The sequence below is a fragment of the Mytilus californianus genome, unplaced genomic scaffold, assembly GCF_021869535.1.
Source record: "Mytilus californianus isolate M0D057914Y unplaced genomic scaffold, xbMytCali1.0.p SCAF_2, whole genome shotgun sequence".
Lineage (NCBI taxonomy): Eukaryota > Metazoa > Mollusca > Bivalvia > Mytilida > Mytilidae > Mytilus > Mytilus californianus.
The window spans coordinates 90,064,920-90,087,678 of NW_026262668.1; positions in this window are offsets into that span (position 1 = coordinate 90,064,920).

Consider the following 22,759-nt stretch of genomic DNA (forward strand, 5'->3'; position numbering starts at 1 on the left):
CTTTGACAAAAAATCTTCTATTTAACTTACTAATACTCGCATGTCTTTTCCTCAACTTAAAACATTTTGTATCCTAAAACATTGAACTTAATAATTGGGGCCGAATATGGCCCTTACCGAACTTACTACCTTTTTAATACCTAAAGGAGTAAGTTCGGTAAGGGCCATATTCGGACCCGATTATTAAGTTTAATGTTTGAATTACATACCTTTGTTGAATTTGCTAAGGAGAAGGAAGATCTATTTGATAAATGGCTTACGTCAAAGAAAATAGATAACAATTTTGATAAAGTAAGACAGTTAATGTTATTAGAAGAGTTCAAGCAGTGTGTTCATTTAGACTTAAAACACATTTAGATGACAAAACTGTTGAGACATTACAAGATGCAGCTGTTATTTCCGATAATTAAACCCTTTCACATAAAAGAAGTTTCAAAGGTAAAAATTTTAATTCTTCGAGCGGAAATTACAAAAATCAAAACACTGAGCGTACTGATAGTAATAAAATTGAGAATGGAAAGTGGGAATATGTCAAAGAGACAACAACCCGACCAGAGAGCAGAAAACAGCCGAAGGCACCAATGGGTCTTCAACACAGCGAGAAAATACCGCATCCGGAGGCGGGCTTCAGCTGGCCCTCAGATAAAAATGTGTACTAGTTCAGTAAAAATGGACGTCATACTAAACTCCAAAACGAATAAATGAACTAAAATTAAAAAAAACATACTAGACTAACAAAGGCCAGAGGCTCTTGACTTGGGACAAGCGCAAAAATGCGGCGGGTTAAACATGTTTTGTGAGATCTCAACCATCCCCCTATACCTCTAGCCAATGTAGAATAAACAAACACACAGCAATACGCACAGTAAACCTCAGTTTAAAAGAATTCCGAGCCCGATTTCAGAATAGGTAACAAAAGAAACTAAGCAAAATGACAATGATACATCAATTAACAAAGGACTACTAGCAGTTACTGACATGCCAGCTCCAGACTTCATTTAAACTGATTGAAAGATTATGTCTTCATCATATGAAAATCAAGCACAATCCCTCCCGTTAGTGGTTTAGTATCATACCATCATAAAATATGTGAGAAGAACATAACCCGTATCATACCAACAACTGGTTTTAGAACAAATGTGTTTATTTCCGATGCGAAGACCCTATGAGTGAATCAATATTAATACCAAAATATGCCATCTTCAATAACCTGACAACAGTATCGTAACTATATCCCTTCTGAATAAGTCTGTTTAAGGGTTTCGGGTGAATGCCGAAATTTTTGTGCTTTGTAAAGAATATTACCATAAAAGATTGGATGTGAAATACCTGAACGTATAAGATGTCTGCATGTTGATTTATATTTACGAATAATGTCCTTGAACCGATGATAAAATTTAGTAAATGTTTTTGACTAGTTTGTGATATCGAAGACCCTGGTGTAATAATTATTCAGTAATACAGAGATCTCTTTCGTTAAAATCAAATACGTTGTTACATACACTAACGAATCGAACAAGTTGGGATATATAAACACCATAAGATGGTGACAAGGGAACGTCACCATCTAAAAATGGATAATTAACAATAGGAAATGAAAAATCATCTCTTTTATCATAAATTTTGGTATTAAGCTTCCCGTTTAAGATAAAGATATCAAGATCCAGGGGAGGGCAGTGTTCATTGTTAGTGTTAGCTTTACTTAAAGTCAGTTCAGCAGGATAAATCTCTTTAGTGTACATACTGAAGTCGTCATCATTGAGCCTGTAGCACAGAATAAGAGTCAATCTAGTTATAATATGTTTAGTCCAAAATTTGATCCTTTTGAGAAGAAGTCACTAACTTGTGCTTATTGTCAGAAAAAAAATGGTCTCCTGATGGCTGATTGTTTTAGACTCCAGAAGAAGAATGAAAGAGATAATAACTCCTAGTCCTGTGCTTGTACGACAACCCTTGTGAACAATAAGTTGGAATATCCTGCGAGTCAGGCTTTTAAGTCCAGTTTTTGTGATTACAAACCCTTTATGTCTAATGGGTTTGATTCTATTGTTGATGATACTACTCCTCAGCCCATTAAGATTTTACGGGCCACAGGGGTTTCTCAGACTTTGTTTTAGAAGTTGTGTTGCGTATGTCCAAGGATACTTCTGTTGGTGCCTCTGTTTTGTTACAGGGCGTGGACTTAGGTTGTATTAATGTTCCCCTCCATCGTATTTATTTGAAGTCAGATTTAATTACTGGACAAGTTGTGGGTGTTCAATCCCATCTCCCTGTTGAGGGTGTTTCATTATTGCTAGGAAATGATCTAGCTGGGAACAGTAGTTACTGAACTAATTGTTACCAGTGAACCGGTGGTGGATGTTAAATCACCTGAAGATGATGCTAAATTGTATCCAGCTTGTGTTGTAACTAGGGCGATAGCAAGAAAACAACAAAATGAGGATTTACAAGAAGACCAGTATGATTATATGGACCTTTCTGACACTTTCCTTGCCGACATTGAAGGTTCCTGTAGCTCAGACAAGGCCATAATATGACCACCTAGTACTTACAAGCATGTAACCATGCCATTGCTAGACGTGAACAGCCATTCATTAGACAAAACAAATTTGTGGAAGAGCAAAATAAAGACCCCGAGGTTCTTCAGCTTCGCAAGAGAGCTCAACCACAAGAGGAAGCAGACAAAGTGGCCGAATGTTACTACCGTCAAGACGGAATTTAATGAAGAAATGGGGGCCCCCTGATACTTTTCCAGAGGAGGAATGGAGAGTGGTATACCAAGTGGTGGTGCCTAAAGTTTATAGGCGAGAAATTATTGGTCTTGCCCATGACACCCCCGTGGCCTGACATTTAGGTATAAGGAAGACTTGCCTTAAGATCTAGCAGCATTTTTACTGGCCCAGACTTAAGGATGATGTCACACAATACTTCAAATCATGCCATATATACCAGGTTGTTGTCAAGCCTAACCAGAAAATACCACCAGCACCAGTTCTGCCAATACCAGTTTTTGAAGAACCTTTCAGCCGAGTACTCATTGGTTGCGTTGGACCTTTACCGAAGACCAAGGCTTGAAATGCGTATTTCTTGACAATAATGTGTACATCCAATCGTTTTCCTGAGGCTATTCCGTGAAGGAATATCAAGACACCAACTATTGTCAAGGCTCTTATCAAGTTTTTCACGTTAGTAGGACTTCCTAAGCCTATACAGTCCGACCAGGGTTCAAATTTCATATCAGGTTTATTTCAGCACGTCGTTTACCAGTTAGGGATTGCTCCGTATAGGTCAAGTGCTTATCATCCAGAATCTCAAAATGCCTAAGAGCGTTTTCTTCAAACATTGAAGAACATGATTAGAACTTTTTGTCTTCAATTTTACAGGGACTGGGAGGATGATGTTCACTTTCTACTTTTTGCGGTCCGAGAGGCTGTTCAAAAATCCCTTGGTTTTAGTCCCTTTGAGTTGGTGTTTGGTCATACTGTAAGGGGACCTTTGAAATTGGTTAAGGAAAAATGGCTTACTGAACACACTGACTTGATTCTTTTAAACTATGTATCTAGATTTAAAGAAAATTGTATAATGCTTGTCAAACTGCTCAAAACTTAAAACTTAAAAACTGTTCAGAATGAGATGAAAATATGGTATGATAAAGATGCCAGGGACACAGTTTTTGAGCCTGGTGATAGATAAGGTACTTGTCTTTTGCCAGTCCCTGGACATCTTTTACAGGCTAAATACTGTGGTCCTTATATATTAGAGAGTAAAATCAATGATTTGAATTATATTGAAAAAACTCCAGGTCGGCGCAAACAAAATAGAGTGTGTCACATTAATATTTGAAAAACATATTTTGAACGTACTAATAAAGGTGAGAGTAACCCAGTTGACACTTTAGCCATGGTTAAATTGCAGAACGATCATGACAAACCAGATATAATTGAGCCACCTTTTGATTTCCAGTCTATGGAGCAATCAGCTAGATTGAAAAATTGAGAAATTTTGTCAAATTTAGACTCAAAACTTGCACATCTGACTTTTGAGAAAAAAGTCATGCCGTTTGGTAGGGAAAAATTGAAAACTTCGGTATTTTCTTTGAAAAATCTTTTCCAGATGTGCTAAACAAAACCACTGCTGTTTGTCATGATGTTGATGTAGGCGAAGCTTCTCCAATTAATCAACATCCTAACCGGCTGAACCCACTTAAACTTGATTTTATGAGACAAGAAATTAGATATATGCTTGACAATGATATCATTGAGCCGAGTAACAGTGAATGAAGCTCTCCTTGTCTCCTTGTGCCTAAACCAGATAAAACCTTTCGTTTCGTTACTGACTTCAGAAAAGTAAATTCAGTTTCAAAATCTGATTCCTATCCGATTCCAAGAATAAACGACTGCATTGATAACATTAGGCAAGCACAATTTGAGAGCAAATTTGATTTATTGAAAAGTTACTGGCAGGTGCCCTTGACACAGAGAGCTCGTGAAATATCAGCTTTTGTCACACCAGACAGCTTATTTCAGTATACTGTCATGCCGTTTGGTGTGAAAAGTGCTCCAGCTACATTTCAAAGAATGATCAATAATGTTATAAAATATTTAGACTGTTTGTTATGCTTATATTGATGATTTTATTGTATGAAGTAATAGCTGGGAAAAGCATTATACACATTTATATGATACTTTTGATAGATTGTCACAATCAAATTTGACTGTTAATCTTGGTAAAAGTGAATTTGTCAGGCCACTGTTGATTATTTAGGGCATACAGTTGACCAAGGTCAAGTGAAACCTATTATGGCAAAAGTGGATGCAATTACCAAATTTCTTCCTCCTACAAAAAACAACTGATGAGATATTTAGACATGATTGGATTTTACAGGAAATTCTGTTCAAATTTTGCTACTGTTGTTCAACCATTGACCCATCCTTTATGGAAAGATTCTGTATTCGTCTGGAGTTATAATTATCAAAATGCTTTTGAAAATAGTAAATCACTTTTAATAAACAGTCCAGTTCTGATCACTCCAGACTTTGAAAAACCCTGCACTTCAGCATTTTGATATATATTTAAATCCCACGTTGCACCCTATTCTTTTTTATTCTGATCACAATCCTCTCACCTTCATACAAAAAATGAGAAACAAGAACCAAAGGTTGACTTGGTGGAGTTTATTGTTACAGGAATATGATGTTATTATAAAGCATATTAAAGGTAAAGATAATGTAATAGCAGATGCTTTATCAAGATCTTATTAAAACACTGTGTACATATTATATGTTTTTGTAGATTTTGATCATCAAAATTTCTCATTACACTCAAACTTCTTTTTAAGGGGGAGGTGTTATGCTTTTGTAATTATCATGTTTATTTATCTTGGCCTAATTTGTTTTGTGTGGCCTTATAACATGTATGATATATCTACATAATTGGATTATATTTGTTCACAAAATAGTGTTATAATTGTGCAGTTTAGATACTGATGGAATGATCAGAACTTTCTCTTTGACTTACATAATAATTCCGGAATGATCATAATCTACGATGCGTAATTTAAACTTCAACAGTTTTCTTGAAGGTTCCGTTCTATAGTTTTCTAGGAGTTTCCCTTCTAACGTGTTCTAGAAGTTTCCATGACAACTATATATACAGATACCGAAATTAGACTGCTCTTTGGTCGGGTTGTTGTCTCTTTGACATATTCCCCATTTCCATTCTCAATTTTATAGACATGAATATACTTGTATTCTCAGAAGTTCACTGGATTTGTTGGATTGACATTTTTATTTACGAACAACATCATACTAGATAGTAAACATATTGGACATACATTATACATTCCATTGGATTCCGTACAGTTAAGAAAAGAATTCCGGATAAAGAAAAGACAAAGGATCGGACATATATTTTAACAGCTAAGTTGACATTTCAATTTGTATAATATTTCTTGTAAAATTGTATAATGAATCTTGTTAAATTTTATTATTGATTTGTGTTTTTTGTTGGCTACAATTTAAGGTGATTTCTTGGCGTACCAAAACTGAGATTGTACTAAAATCGAAAAAAGGCCTGTTAAAACGTTTAAATCCGTTGTATTTTCATGCACCTGTCCTCAGTCAGGAGTCTGTTGTTCAGTTGTTTGTTGGTGTGGTTCATAGGTGTTTCTCGTTTCACGTTTTTATGTAGATAAGACCTTTGGTTTTCCTGTTTGAATTGTTTTACACTAGTCATTTTGGGGCTCTTTATAGCTTGCTATTCGGTGTGAGCCAAGGCTCCGTGTTGAAGGTCGTACTTTGACCAATAATTGTTAACTTTTTATACATTGTGACTTGGATGGAGAGTTGTCTCATTGGCACTCATAACACATCTTCTTATTTATATTGAACTAGATAGCAAGTGGTACATTACATTAGAATCGGTTATCTTATTGATTTTATTGCGTTCAATCATATAGAGTAATGTCATTAAGTCTTTCATATTTGGCAGACATTTGTTATGAAAAAAAATTGATTGCTATGTAATTTTATTTCATTATCATACCACTGTTCTTTTAATATGTTGGACATGTCTGTCATACGTGTCAAAACGTTCAACTTCTTTTAATCAATAATGATTAATTCAAAGGTTAATCTTTACAACAAAATAAGATACCAAAAGGACATTCAAACTCATTAGTCGAAAAAAGTGATAATACCTTGGCAAAAAGCAACAAATGATCAAATTAACAACAGTATCCTAACATGATCCTCACAAAAAAACGGGGTGATCTACGTTGAGTGTGGAAGGAGGAGTTGTTCTTAGTGTTGATGTTTCAGTGAATACACTGTTTTGATTTTCCATTAAGACACTGAATAGTCGCTTATTCTTCTAAACTCCTAATCAAAACTTAATTAAACTTTCTGAAAATCTTTACCATATGGTGCGTCCCTTCTTTTGTTTTTTATCCGATTTTGTTTTTTGGAGGGGGTGGCTGCCCTAACAAATCATTGACTTTGCTAATATTTTATCTGCAATATACCCATCATGTATCCGCAGCTCTTTCTATAAACTCCAGATTATAATTAATGGAATTTTGCAATAATCCTAACAATATTCATGGAAAGTCATTTTGCTTACCCTATTATGTTTTTTATCCACATTATTTGTAGGGTTTCTATGATCAAATCATACACTTTGTCATTGCTGTTGTGCTCACAGTATCCCTAGTTTATTATCGCCAAAATAAAGTAAACGATACAGGTGCTTCTTAATGTAAATCATATATAAATTGATAGTTCACAAATGGGAAATTGAAATAAAACATTGAATTGTTTCAACAATATATCTATCTTATGATCTTCAGCGTTCGGATTAAAAAGAACCGGAAATTGATCTTTCAATACAATTTCAAATCATTACCTATTTTTGGTTGTTGATTTGACACACAATTTAATTAAACCTATCTTTGCATTTACATATGGTTTAATAATAGAATATGCAATGAAAATAATAGACTGAACTTTTTCAAAAATCTACCGTTTCTGATCAGTAATTTGGTATTCTGTACAGTATTTTTATAAAATATGCATCTTTATTGCTAATACTAAGATGAACCCGATATAGAAAAATATGACGGAAAAATGGCCACGTGATTTCCAAAGAGACTTGTTAATTGCGAGTGCTTTTGTGTTGGCCTGATTGAAATGGTATTCTGTTGTAAATTTAAAGTTCGTGAATTATACAATAAGCCAAAAATTAAACCTGTAACTGCCCTGGGCAAAACTGACCTTTAAAGATGGACGATTTTGTTGTATTCTTATGTCCTTTCAATTCTATGATCTCAAATGTTTAATACTTTTGACTTTCTTAATATTGGGACAAGAACGTAAACGATTGTGCGCACGGAAATCGTAACAATATTCTATTTTGTGCAATGTTTTATTAAGGAATCAAAAACATAAGGGTAAACATGAAAGATACCTACTTCCACTTCATTTGAACTTTGGTGGATAGTTGTCTCAGTGGCAATTATACCACATAGCCTTATTTTTATATTTTATAGCGTTAGTAAAGAGTACAGTAGTTGATTTTTGTTTAAGGAAAGATTAGAAAGTTGTATTACACTTTTCTTAAATGTTGTACAGTTAGATATACAAACTAACTTAGCTCATTTAAAGCAAATAAACTACTAACGCATGTAGTAGCTGTGGTGTTCAGTTCTTACAACTGCCAGTGAAAAAAAATAACAGAAGGTGTACCAACATTCACTCTCGCTGTTCATTCCTATGAAAGAGGATATGGTTTGATTCTTTTTATAAATGTTCGCTTTTCACATTTTTCAAACGTGGTGTGTTACTCCTTCGGTATATTTTTCATAAACTTGTACATTGAAATTCTCTCCATATGTTCCCTTCAAGTATTATTATAATTAATGACTGTATACAAAACAAGGTTTAACCCACCATTTTCTTCGGAAATGTCTGAACAAAGTCGGAAATAGGACAATTGTTTTTCACTTATTCTGTTGATTGATAGTTTTTTATTTTTTGTCAATTGTCATGGACTTCCCCTTTTTGAATTTGCCTAGGAGTTCGATATTTTTGTTATACTTCTTTTCGTCATGTTTTATTTGTTTGTTTATCTTTTGGTGAAATGGGGTAATTTCAATAAACTTTCTACAACAGTATATCTTATATTTCATCAATTTGGTGTATTTTGCATTTACTATTACTATGAGAAAGTAAAATCAAAAAAAAATAAATGTTGTTATTATGAATACAACGTGTTATGAACTTCCTTCATCTTGAATTGACACTTATCTAAGCTGCTCGGCGATTTACGAACAGATGTACTTCTTTCAGGCAAACTACTCATCATTCACTAACAAGCAAGAATGTCATTTTGATATTTTTGTAAAATATAGGTTGTTTGCAATTTCTCTCTCTCAATTAATGTTTTCAAGGTAATCTACATGCAAACCATAATACAGCAGCAATTCTAATAAGGGACCGACTGGCTGTTTCCATTGAGTTACAGAAGATCTCGGTTTACCAACCATGTTTTTGTCAATTAGGGCAACAGAGGTATACCGATGTTCAAATCTCATAAATCAAGTCAGATACATTTTTCAAAGTACTAGCCAACGATTTGCATTTTAATTGTATGTTCGATTTTTAATCATGGTGACCATGTTGGTGTGTACGTCAGAAAAAAAATATGAAATTCACAACCTTAAGTTTAAACACAATATCGATCATATATGTCAAGTTAGATTTAAATTGGCTCAGAGATGAATATTTCTGAATGAAAAATGTAAATAACAGGTGAAAATTGTTATTTCTAAATTGAAATTATGAATCCATTAAACAGTCAAAATAAACAGATCTGTTATGCGGCTTAATTGTATATCATGCAATACTGGTCTTTGTTTTTGTTTTTTGTTTTTTGTTTTTTTGTTTTTTTTTGCTGTTTACAGTTTCTGACCACCTATTGATAGTTAGTTAGTCTGAGTGTAACGTCCTTGACAACAGCTTTATGCTCTAAGTCGGACGGTGTCTACATATAAATAGTTTCACATGTAAGAAAGAAAGCTCTTTTTATTATAGCATAATTGTCTTGAACTATTGGTCAAAAATCGTCATTTAAAGGCATTACAAAGAGTCATTGATGGTTCCAATCATAAAAGATTTTTTTAAGATCTTTCATTGATAAACAATTTTGCTGTCTACGATTTCTGTATATTTATTATAGTTTTCAAAATAATAGGATAAAATTAAGATTAGTTTTTTTTTTCTTCTTTTTACTTCCATAAGGAGTCATGTAATGGTTTCAATCATATTAGTTTCTCTGTTCATTTGGTTGTGCTGATAAATATCTTATGTTAAAAGTTTCTGATTATTTTTAATAGTTTTCAAGTCAATAAGTGGAAACAAAAAACAATGGTATTAAAATCGTCATTAAGGGTCAATGTCCCCTTTAAGGAATCAATTGATGGTTTCATTTATATTGGCATTTTTGTAAATTTTGCATTGTTGGTCACTTTTTCGGTTTTAATTATGGTAAAAAATCACTTTCATTTTATAATTATGTTATATTTCAATTTCAAACCATAGAGGCCATGATAGTTGGTGAATAGAAATATAAGTAATCTATACACCCTAAGGATCAATCATGTCACGTTTGGTTTAAATTGAGTCAAAATTTAGTATTTGTTTTAGAAGAATTCAAGATATTTGAAATTTATAAAGGACGGACGCGAAGTGATAGCGTAAGCTCGGACTGGCATTCGGCCAGATCAGCTAATTAGAAGTATCATTTCCTTGAATGAAAAATTTCTATAAATATATAAGCTAATAACTATTATTCGTATTGGTAGTCTTTTTGGTAGATTTTTAGCTCACCTGGCCAAAAGTGCCAAGTGAGCTTTTCTTATCACTTGGCGTCCGTCGTCCGTCTGTTAACTTTTACAAAAATCTTCTCTGAAACTACTGGGCCAAATTTAACAAAACTTGGCCACAATCATCATTGGGGTATATAGTATATATTTTATAAATTGTGTCCGATGACCCCGCCTGCCATACAAGATGGCTGACATAGCTAAAAATAGAACATAAGGGTAAAATGTTTTGTCTATTATTTAGAAAACCGTTATAAAAGAGAAAATCTGACAGGATCAGAAATGTTCAGAAAGTTGAGCTCTACCAATTGTCTATATACGTCAAAATTGTCCGACGACTTCTTATAGGTGTTATTTCCCTTAAATGACAAATTTTACCATTTTCTTCATTTTTGCCTTTTATCTTGAAAACTATAATAGATAAAGGGAGACTTTAAATGGCAAAAATGGTCAGCAAGACAAGTTCTACAGATAAGTCAGCATTGTCGAAATCGTCAGTCGACTCCTTATAAGAGGTATTGCCCTTTGATGACGACTTTTACCAATTTTTGCGTTTTTGCCTTATATCTTAAAAAATCATAATAGATAGATAGAAACTTAAATAAGCAAAAATGATCAGCAAGACAAGATCTACAATTATGACAATATTGGAGGAAATCGTCCGACGATTCTTTATTTGAGTTATTGCCCTCTAATGACGATTTTTACCAAGAGTGTCCTTTGTTGGATATGCACATGGACCAAGGTGAGCGACACAGGCTCTTTAGAGCCTCTAGTTCTATATGCATTGGATTTTGAATGAAACAATATATTCACCTGATGAAAATTGATATTCACCGCGCTAAACTTCGTGTGTTTTAACTTGTAAGATTATGGTAAAGGGTTTGATGTACAAATGGTTTTTGGTAAATAACTGTCAATAAGTACATCTTTTTCTCTCGGATTATGGACTACAACAATGTTGGCTTCGGTGAATGTCAAGTTTTTCAAACGCCAGTAAAACCACATATTTACCCCCATCAAAAGACAATTCAGTGCGTTTTGTTGATATGGTCGTTATTTTTAGTGAAAATAACAATTATTATTGCTTCTCTACAATATTTCTTTCGAGTTTTGATGATTTTCAAATAATGAAAAAAGTTAAAAATTTAATTGAAGTAATATACAATTTATCTGAAATATAATTATTTCTACATTGAAATGGGGAAACATGAAGCAATTATAGGTATTCTAATCACTTAAAACCTTAACTCTGGGTAAAATAACGAAAATCAAATAAAAATAGCTAAACTAAGAGAAAATGCAATTTCCTTCTCATTTAGTTCTAATAAGAAAATACTGGATTTGTAATTTATTTCTCAGGGGAAATATTTTACATCATTTACGTAAATCACTTTTGTCATATTAAAGGCCTTTTTCTTAGTAAAGTTTACAATTTCACACGTCCAGACAATTGAATTATTCGATTACGATTTCGTACAAAGTTAAATCGGAAATAAATCTTGTAACAATAAATATTTTCTGTCATTCACCTACATATATCTTATCTTGAAAACCATTGAAGCGTCATGAAAAGGTTTTTAAATAAACCTGAAAGTATATTTATGCAAAGACTTTTGCCAATATTGTATTCGAAATTTTGTTTGTTATTTAAAGAATTTGGATGTGATTGCAGATCGTTCATAACAATACGTTTATTCAGGTAAAGGCAATATACACAAATGCATATAAGATTTGGAAACATTGCTTAAAAAAACTTGATATTTAATAATGGTTGTGAGTATATATATATTTCATGCTTAATCCCATGGATGAGCAATGGCAGCAAAAATGTTATTTCCAATGGGGTCATTATAGTGTGGATAATGAAATAAATGATTTAGCATTCGATTACATAGCAATAAGTAGTATCTGTGTATCACAGCTTAAAACTTTCGTATAAAAAGCAATCTAATAAACATGAAATCTGCATCTGACATTGCCCTCGGTGTTTTTTAACTTCAAACTTAAAGTTTGTATTTGATTTCACATTAATATATTTTACTTGATCTGGTTGAGAATTCCAGTTTTTAATTGGTATTAAACAAGTTATTAAACTGGTTAGCGTTATATCCGATGCTTCATGAAGTAACAGTAAATAAATTAGTTTTGTTATGATTTGCCATGTTTTGTTTTTGCGCACAACAGTGCAAATATTACATATAAAGACAAACAAGTAATTGCAAGAAAATGGCAAAACAGACAATGTGAATTAAAATCAGAAAACAACACAGTTAAGTTATCTGTGATCTCATACGACAAACCATGTCCAAAACAGTCAATAGTATCGATGTATACTGGTTTTATAGATCTTCCATCTCTATAAATGATAAGGAGAACTCAGGTACCATATATAGGACTTACTATCTGATATTAAAAAGGGTGTTTGAAAATAATTAACAAACTGTTATAAGATCAAATGATTTCAGCAAAATACAAAACTCATTTTCATCTCTCTTTTCTTCACAGAAAAATAGAATATAGTTAACGTGGTATAACCACACACAAAGTGGAAAATGTTATAGTAATGGGAATAATCTTTACCTGATAAACTTAATATTTTAACATTCTTTTTTTCAACTAAATAATGCCATCTTTTTTTTAAATTATTACACGACTAAAACAGGTAACCGAAAAGTATGAAATTAGAGTCTCAAACTGAAAATAACTTTTGTCTCATAAAAAATTTTAAAATCCTTTTGCTTAAAAAAAGGTTGAATTCATAATTTCAACTATTTTCTGTTCATCGTCTAAGTTAGCAAAATCGATATAATTAACATTCAGAAAATTAAATCCTTCTTAGGTCATCATGATGACTGCAATTTAAAAGAAAGTGTTTTTTTATTCAACACAATTGTTCGTGCATAAGATACAAAGTCTGTTATGAACTGGAACTGGTGGCCTGGCATACACAATGTACCTTTCAGTTTTGATTGCAAGTGGTAGTAATACGGCGGCAAACAGATCCATAAAACGTCTATGTTGTCTGGGTATCAAAATTGAGACATAAAGTTCAATATTTCGTTCCTGTTTAAATTGCCTATAAGCTCGTCAATTATTTTCCTTTTGTTTTCCATAGTCATTAAAAAGTTCGTGATACCATTTATCATTGTCAAGAATGTTGATATCTGTGCTAATTTTTCAAAACGAGCTTTGCATTCAAAATTACATTGTCTCTTCTTCAACTTATTATCATCACCAGGAAGTTATAAAGCAAATTCCAACAGAAAGAGAGCATTAATTAAAAACTGGTTTTGAATTTACACTAGTTCAAGCAAATAACCAGACATCTGAATATCAGCCCTATTTAACAATAACCAATTATGAAAATACTAGTAAATGAAAGCTAGAATGTGATTTTAATGATGAAGACAGAAGAGATATTTAGATTTTGGAACTGTAAAAAGTGACAATTCACTTGTGTTCCTATCCTTATTTAATTTGTCTTATTTGTGATGTTTGTCGTGTTTATGTTGCGATTATCACAAAGGGTGTTTACAGTAAAGAAATAAGGGCACAACATCAATTTTCAACATTTGAGTTTTAATAACATCATGCAATATTCTGAATGACTGACTATAAAAATTTCCTCGACATTTTAAGCCCAGTAAAACTTACGATTATGCAAATATTCCCAGAACCATGTAAGATGTGTTTCTGTTATTTACGCAATGTTTAATCTAAATGTCTGAATCATTTGATTTTTTTCTAAATTGTTTCTGATTAGACAAATGAATCAATTATAATTTCTTGTTCGGGATACTGGTAGAGTTTTCAACGTTAATTCTTCATGGCTTTTGTTATATCATTTAATTTGTTTCTACATTAGTCAGACTAATCGTGAAGACAATACACAAATCTTGCAAATCGTTTGATGAATTGAATCAATATTTATGAATGAAAATCTTTTACACAGATTATAACTTTTACTTCATGTGCTCTTTAACAGTGACTGGGTCATATCAATTTGAAAATAAGCTAAATGTTTCCATACTCGAATCATTGCACATGCGGCATATTGAAAATATAACAAAGATTTGTAATTCAGTCAAAAATTGGTAAATTTATCTCCAACTCCCCATGTTAAAAGTACCTATATAAAAGAATCTAGAGGTATTTCAACAAAGTCGGAATCATCTCATTTTCGTTAAATTTTCCTTCCCGAAACCAAAGTCCGAAAGGCAAATGTCTCAAAATATTATAGTATAGTAATACGTATGACCACAAAACTCTACACAAAAATTTACGACACAAAAGGGACGATTTTTCGTTCCCTGTTGTTCATTTTACTTTATTAGACAGTGATGTTCCTTTGGCACTATCTTACAGTATTTAAATATCACAACTCGTTCGCTATGCCCGTGTCTGTTGTGACGTTTTAGATTTCAATGACCGTAATCTATGTTTTACAGGGTAAATTATTAAGTCAGGGATTTCTTTACCACAAATTACTTAAAACCTTTACTAAATTCTTCCATAGATACAAAGATTTGGTTTGGAAGTTTGGCTGTACCTGTAGAAAACTTATTTCAAACGGGATAGCACATCCTATTTTTACGGAGATGTTGTTTATCGAGCCGGGAAATTTAGATACGATCCGGGTAAACTTATCGATCCTTTAAATAAATTTATTCTGAAAGGTTACCAATTCAACACTGTAATTAGATCTTTGAATATTGTTTTATTGGTATAAATATTGATTTTGTTGTTTAACCCCTACACGTTTTGTATGTGCCTGTCCCAAGTAATCTAGGAGCCTGTAATATCAAGTGGTTGTCGTTTGTACTTGTATATCATATTTGTTTTTGTTCATTCTCGTGTACATAAATCAAGCCGTTAGTTTCTCGTTTGAATTGTTTTACATTTCGTGGCCTTTTATAGCTGACTATGCGGTTTAGGTTTTGCTCATTGTTGAAAGCCGTGCGGTGACCTATAGTTGTAAACTTCTATGTCATTTGGTCTCTGGTGGAGAGTTGTTTCTTTGGCAATCACACCACATCTTCTTATTGTTATATAGCAACACATTCGGTAGATATTTTTGTTTGTCAAATATCTTCATGATAAAGAGATGTAGATAAATGTCACTTACTTTTTGGTTGCAAGAGTTTCGATTTTGGAATAAAATTGAATACTGAGACATTTGCTTTTCTGAATTGAAAGATCCAAATATTAACTAATTTTAAAACGACCAAATGTTAGACAGTGCTGAACACTGATGCTTGAAAGAAAGAGCCTCCATATATATACCGGGAATTATATCAGGTAGAACGGTATGCAGGAAAAGAATTTTGGGTAGATTTAGATGCAAATAATATAGGCCGTAATACACAAAAAAAAACTCCAATTAACGGTTTTATAAATATTGAAAATACATATGCCACAAAACATAGATATTTTTGTTTAAATTTGTTCTTCGCTGTTTATGCATCTATTACACGACAATCAACAACGAAAAATATCAAATTACACAATAAAATGAATTATTAATCGTTGACAAAGAAATGATATACTGTATCACAACCCAATAATCACACAGTGTGCGTATTTCGCGAATATCTATTGACTGGTAAAACAATATATTTGGGACTTGTAATCCACGATAATTTCTCCTTAAAATCTTCTTTTTAATGAAAGCTGGTAATTCTGCCTTATATCGGAATTTTAAATCCATAACAAATGTGACCCCAAATGTGCCGTCCTCTTTTCTCTGCATGCTACATCTGTCGTAATGTTCTCAAAAGCTTTGATTAATATAATGATTCCAGTGCTAATTATAAGAATTTAAATGATATTGTGAAATGTTTATGTAAAACCGTTATAAAACAGGATTTATTTTAGAACTCATAAAACGCAGGCTCAATGAGAGGTATTATACATTATTTATAGGTTTCATAATTACCAGTATTGAAATTTGGATATCGCTTGATATCAACTACATCTATTGAATTTCAATATATAATAAATGACCCTTTATATGTTTTGTACAGTATAGAAATCACCAATTTTGAATTTAAACGTAACAATTCTTTTTTTTTAACACTCAAATTGATTCTTTATTGCACATATTGCTGTTTTAACAATAAAACTTGGTGTACATCATTCCATCAAGTATCCCTGCTAAATTTACTACTAAATATCCATGGAGAATATTCAGTAGAATTAACAACATTGGTATAAATATCTGAATAAACAAATTGCTGTTAAACGTAACATGTCGGCGACGTCAAAGATAAAATTCTGTGAACACACGTGCACATTATCATGTATTTTTACACGGTCGGTGACTGTATAACCAGTGTATATTCAGTGCGAATCCAGTTAGTTCATTTTCACTGTTGTATGCGAGTATGTCTATTATAGAATAAAGGATGATGGGGAAAACTGCGTTTGTTTACTTTTTGAAAATACACAATAATTGATTTGTATGTATGTTTTAACACAATTTCATTAGAATATAACTTTTTAATGTTTAATAACAGGATTTAAGTCCAAAAGTGTAATTAAAGCAGCAGAATCCATATTATTGATTACTGAATGCGATTCATTTTAAATATAGATGCGATGAATTATCAGTGTAAGTGCAATCATTTCTGATGTGGAATTTTTGGAGGTGCGATGAATTTTCATTGTTGTTTTTTTATATGTATTCGACATACAACAACTGAAAATAGTTTTTAAATGACTTTAATATTGATGATATTTACAATTTGAAATGCAAGCTAGTCGTAGATGCTTACTTGAATAAACACGGGTATAACCACGTTCATATCATGTATATTCAAATATTGTTGGTGAGTTTGCTATAAGCTTGTCATGGATCCGAAAATTTACTGGAGCAGAACATTCATGAATATAACGTATTCCTACGGAGAATTTTCATTTAAAAGTTTTAGAACTTGCTTAAAATAGCTTTGAAAATTTGTCACGCCGTGTCATTCGTATTTCTACCCTATTGATAGGCTTTTTCACAACGAACAGTACAATAATGTACAACGAATGGTGCTAAAGAAAGTAAACAAACTACAAAGAGAATGAATCGTACAGTGCCAAAATTCTGAGGTCAATTTTGCAAGTAAATGTCTTCAAAAATAATTAAAACAACGGGTTTCGCATTCGCATTATGTATTTTTAGCAACAACAAATCACAAAATACACGGTCGCATTTAGTGTAAGAGCCAACCAACTAATAGTATGCTCTATTTGTAGTTTAATCAATAAAATTGAGAATGAAAATGGGGAATATGTCAAAGAGACAACAACCCGACCAAAGATCAGACAACAGCCGAAGGCCACCAATGGGTCTTCAACGCAGCGAGAAAATCCCGCACCCGGAGGTGGTCCTCAGCTGGCCCCTAAATAAAATTGTGTACTAGTTCCGTGAAAATGGACGACACACTAAACTCCAAAACATATAAATGAAATAAAATTAAAAATCATACAAAGATTAACAAAGGACAGAGGCTCCTGACTTGGGACAGGCGCAAAAATGCGGCGGGGTTTAACATGTTTTGTGAGATCTCAACCCTCCCACTATACCTCTAGCCAATGTAGAATAAAGAAACACATAGCAATACGCACAGTAAAACTCAGTTTAAAAGAAGTCCGAGTCCGAATTCAGAATAGGTAACAAAAGAAATTAAGCAAAATGATAATGATACATAAATTAATAAAGGACTACTTGCAGTTACTGACATGCCAGCTCCAGACCTCAATTAAACTGATTGAAAGATTATGTCTTCATCATATGAAAATCAAGTACAATCCCTCCCGTTAGGGGTTTAGTATCAAGTTTGAGTTACACAGAGTGTTTGTTTCGCGATGTTTACAAGTAATTCACAGACCTGTCTATTCAAAATAGTCACATAGTGTTCATGTAGTATAAATAATATACAATGATGTCAGGAGCAGTAAACTTTGTTTTAATAAATATTGAATACTTAACTGAACATTACGTCAATTAGTCTTTAGTGAAAATATAAGAACAGTCAATCTACCAACATCGCTTCGCGATGTAGCGATTAACGTCTGGAATCAACTGTACGGCGGTTATACCACGTAGTATAGAACCATTCAAACATGTAACAATAACTGACTGTTGTCAATATTTCCTTGTATTCTTACAACTGCGTATTTGCTTATTTGTAACACCAACTTATAAGAAATTCAAACATAAATTAAGGTGAATCGACTGTTGCTCGAACTTTCTTTACTGTATTAGATGTATACACAATTTCACGATAAAGATCAATTATCCAGTCACCAAAGCGTCAATTGTTTGTACAAGATGAAAACGTTTCCACTCATTTAATCATGAAATAAAGATCGTTTTGTGAATGCCCTTTGTTATCTAAAATGCATCAATAGGAGCTATTTTCCTACTTCTTGTAGTTTAAAGGTTTGGTTGGCTTGTTTGCTTTGTTTGTTTGTATAACTGTTTGCTCAATCTTAATTATACAAACAAAGCAAGCAAGCCAACCACACCTGTAAACTACAAGCATTAGGAAATAGCTCTAATAACGTTTAATTTATTAGTATGCGATGTAGATTTAGACCGAAACAGAAACGTTGCTTTTTCGGTGACGTGGATTGGCTTAACTTTCCAAGATATATAAGATGGCGTGTCATAGGAAAGGATAAATTTTATCCTACATATAGATCTGGATCTGGGCAAATTATTAGAGAACATAGAATTGACTATATTAGCAATAAATGCTATTTTTAAGGAATTTATTGATATATAACCTCAGACTTTCACTCACTAGGTATGCATATATAATCAATCCTTCTGATTTCATAAATTTTGTTAGAGAATCGGCTGAATTAAGACTTTATATAATGAAAATTAATTAATTTCCTTCTGTGAAAATGCATCGCATGTACAATAGAAATGAATCGCCCCACAGTGAAAATGAAAGTCCAGTATCATTATTCGACAGTAAACATGAATCGCATAACGAAAACAGCATAGTGGAATTTGATTCAATATCAAGAAACTGAATAACAAAACCTGTTTAAAGTTATACAACATTAATAATTATGTTAAAAGGTACATTTTTCTACAAATGAAACTTAACTACTACTTTGAAATCTCTTGCACGCTCAGTTTGTGAACTATTCTTAATATTTATCTATTTGTGTATCAATTTTGCACCTGGATGGCTGTACAGACGCGGTGAAAACCCGTCCGCATCTCATACCTATATCATGAATTTAAAAAAACAGTACACATCATATATTATCTGTTATTTAATTAAAAAATCATGAATTTGTCGTCTGTTTATTTATCATTCTACATCAGAAATTCATCACGGATACAGTGAAAATGACATTTCAGGATTCGCACATTACAAACACTGATAACGCCATCGTTTTAATAAATACGGTCAATGCATTTTGACTACGAAAATAGCACAGTTGCAGTATAAAATAACGTAAAAATAAAATCCAGTACTGGAAGATCACTAAGCTCTGTAATAGTATTTTCATCATAACAGATAAAATAAACACAAGATCTTGAAAGCAAACCAATTCTATTTTAGTTAATTACAATTTTTAAGAATTTACCGTTTTATGATATATTTTTAAAAATTAAACGCGAACGTTGAACAGACGTAACAAAAAGCAACGTCCCATTTATATTTTCCTTTGGTTGTAAGTAAGTCACAACGAGATTTTAAATGTTAATATATCCTATGTCCAGTGTCATTTTCCGGATAACTACTTTCAAAAAGAAGATAGATTTTCGTAATTCAAAACCTTTCCTCCAGATAACCACTGTTTTCCTTTTTCAGTTTACAAATATCAACAATATAAATATAACTCTATGACTTTACTGTTCAGCTGCATCAGTTATAAAAAGAAAGTCATTTAGTATGTATACTTTTTTTATAAACTACCTAGAATATCAAATAAACGATATAATCACTAGCCAAATAAAATAGTAAAGCTTTTCCACTAATTGCTAGTTATAAATGACTTTTTGATTTACATTCGATAAAGCTTTCAGTATTCAACGAAAACTATATACAAAGTATAATAAAGCAGGCATACCGCTGCGTCTGTGTTGACCGTTTATACTACAATATAGTCGCAGTGTGTAAGCTTTAGTCTATCACAAGATGTAAACATATCTTATCGCGTATGATAAATGGAACTTAAAATGGAAAGCAATTAGAGGGAAAAGGTAGTCAAAAATTTAAATGGGAACAGATTTCAATTAGTTTGATTTACAGGAATTTTAGAGCCACATTCATATTATGAAACAGATTAATCATGGTAAGTATTTTTATGTTATAATTTTTATAAAAGTTAAACGTTATATCTTATTCTGACTGCCATGTGTAAATATTTATGCAATATTTGCAAAAAGCATAATTATGTATTCTATAGTTGAAAATATTTAAATCGACAGAAATACTGAAAAATATTTTTTTTACAATCTTTACATATCTATTGTTTTGTACTGGGGTATATTTCATCTGTATTTTCATCATCTAATAAATATCAATAAATAATCTTCATATATTATGTACGAATCACCATCGATCGTATACAGTTTTGTGTTTTAATTCGTAGTTTTAATTTGCATTTTATAATATTTTCATTACAAATTGTTAAATGTAGGATTGCAATCATATAATGTATTGCCAAAACGAAGAATGTAATGTTTCAGAAGCAAGCCATGCTGGTTAAAAGGGTGTTTTTTAAAGATCCGCAATCCAGGGTTCTTTTACAACCATTTTAATCAACCGGACCGTGATCCTTCTTTACCTATGAAAGTACGCACCATCGAGAAAATTTATCACCACACCAATAGCCCTATACTAAGTACTCCTTTCCGAAAAGATGGAGAACATTTCTGGATAAGGGAACTAGGTACTGCAATGTCATATGGTTGCAATGATAACATCAAAGGAGTAGGAAATTTGTCAAGTCCAGCCTGCAGTGATGTAAATGTAATACTTTAAGACACCAGCGTATTCATGGGCAAAAACATTACAATCGGCCCAATGTAAAAAAGTCTTCCAAATCTAGATCGCCCTCTGGGAGCTTTGATGACCTTCTTTCGCATCTTCATCATCCGCTATTGTTACATTACATAAGAACTATTCTTTTTTCGATGCCTATTAATTTTCTAAAACGTTTGAGAGACTCTGCACTTGACAAGGGATGCATAAATACATTTTCTCCAATATACAGACAGGTCAGTATAATTCGTGATGTAGCTCTTTTCCGTCTTTTTAAAGCAGTAAGATCGTAACCTTTACATGATGAAAAGAGGAAATTCCTTCCAGTTCAGTTTTCTAATAAAGGAATTGGTGCAATCAACATCAGCAACGTTCTTCATCACAAGGATGTAACATCTAAAATTCCACTTTATTTTCAAAATCAGACTGTTCCTATCGTATCCCACAGTTACACCAAAACCATTGCACCTAAATTATTTAACTATAAGCAAGCATTGCAGGACCTTGATTTAGAAGAATACCTAAAACAAAGTCTCTGACATGTGACTATTCCCACTCGCTTTATATTTACAGCCCCTCTGGCCATGATATTACTGGGGATCTAAAAATAATTCAACATGAACATCTCTGAAAGGTCATATCTCATGGTCCTAAGTTCAGAGAACCTCAACACATCAATTGGAACCATAACTTCAAAATAGTTATGGATTTTATTGAGGACTACGCCAGAGCATGGGCTAAACTAGAAGAATTTGAACTGGACATTTTGTCAGAATGGGTCAGAACAATCAAGTCTCTGTTGAAAATATGTGTGTATGATCGACCAAAGTCCGTTTTCAGAGACAAAGAAGCTGTGAAATGTCTATCATCTCTTCACGATAAATATGTTGTTGTTCCTGCGAACAAAGCTTCAAATAATATTGTCTTCGTATGTAGTCGTACTACTACGAGTGTCTTGTAAAAGAATTAGGAATAAATGAGCACACAGGTAATCCCACATACAAAAACATATCATTTGACAAGGATGAGATTTTGGCGAATCATAAGTCCTTCATGGCTTCAATAAACATTACATTGAACAGCAAATCTGTGGACTTACCTTGTTTGTATTGGATACCTAAGCTTCACAAAATTCCTTACAAACAACGGCACATTGCCGACTCATCTGCATGTTCTACAAACGAATTGTCCATTAGATTGACAAAAATTATGTCCGCAGTGAAAGAGGGTCTTCAGAAATACTGTGAAACTGTTTACTCGCGTAGTGGTAATAACCATATGTGGATTCTAAAAAAACTCTAAAGACTTCTGAATAATTTAAATCTCAATCTTTCTCTGAAATTAATTCTATCAAAACTTTTGATTTTTCAATCCT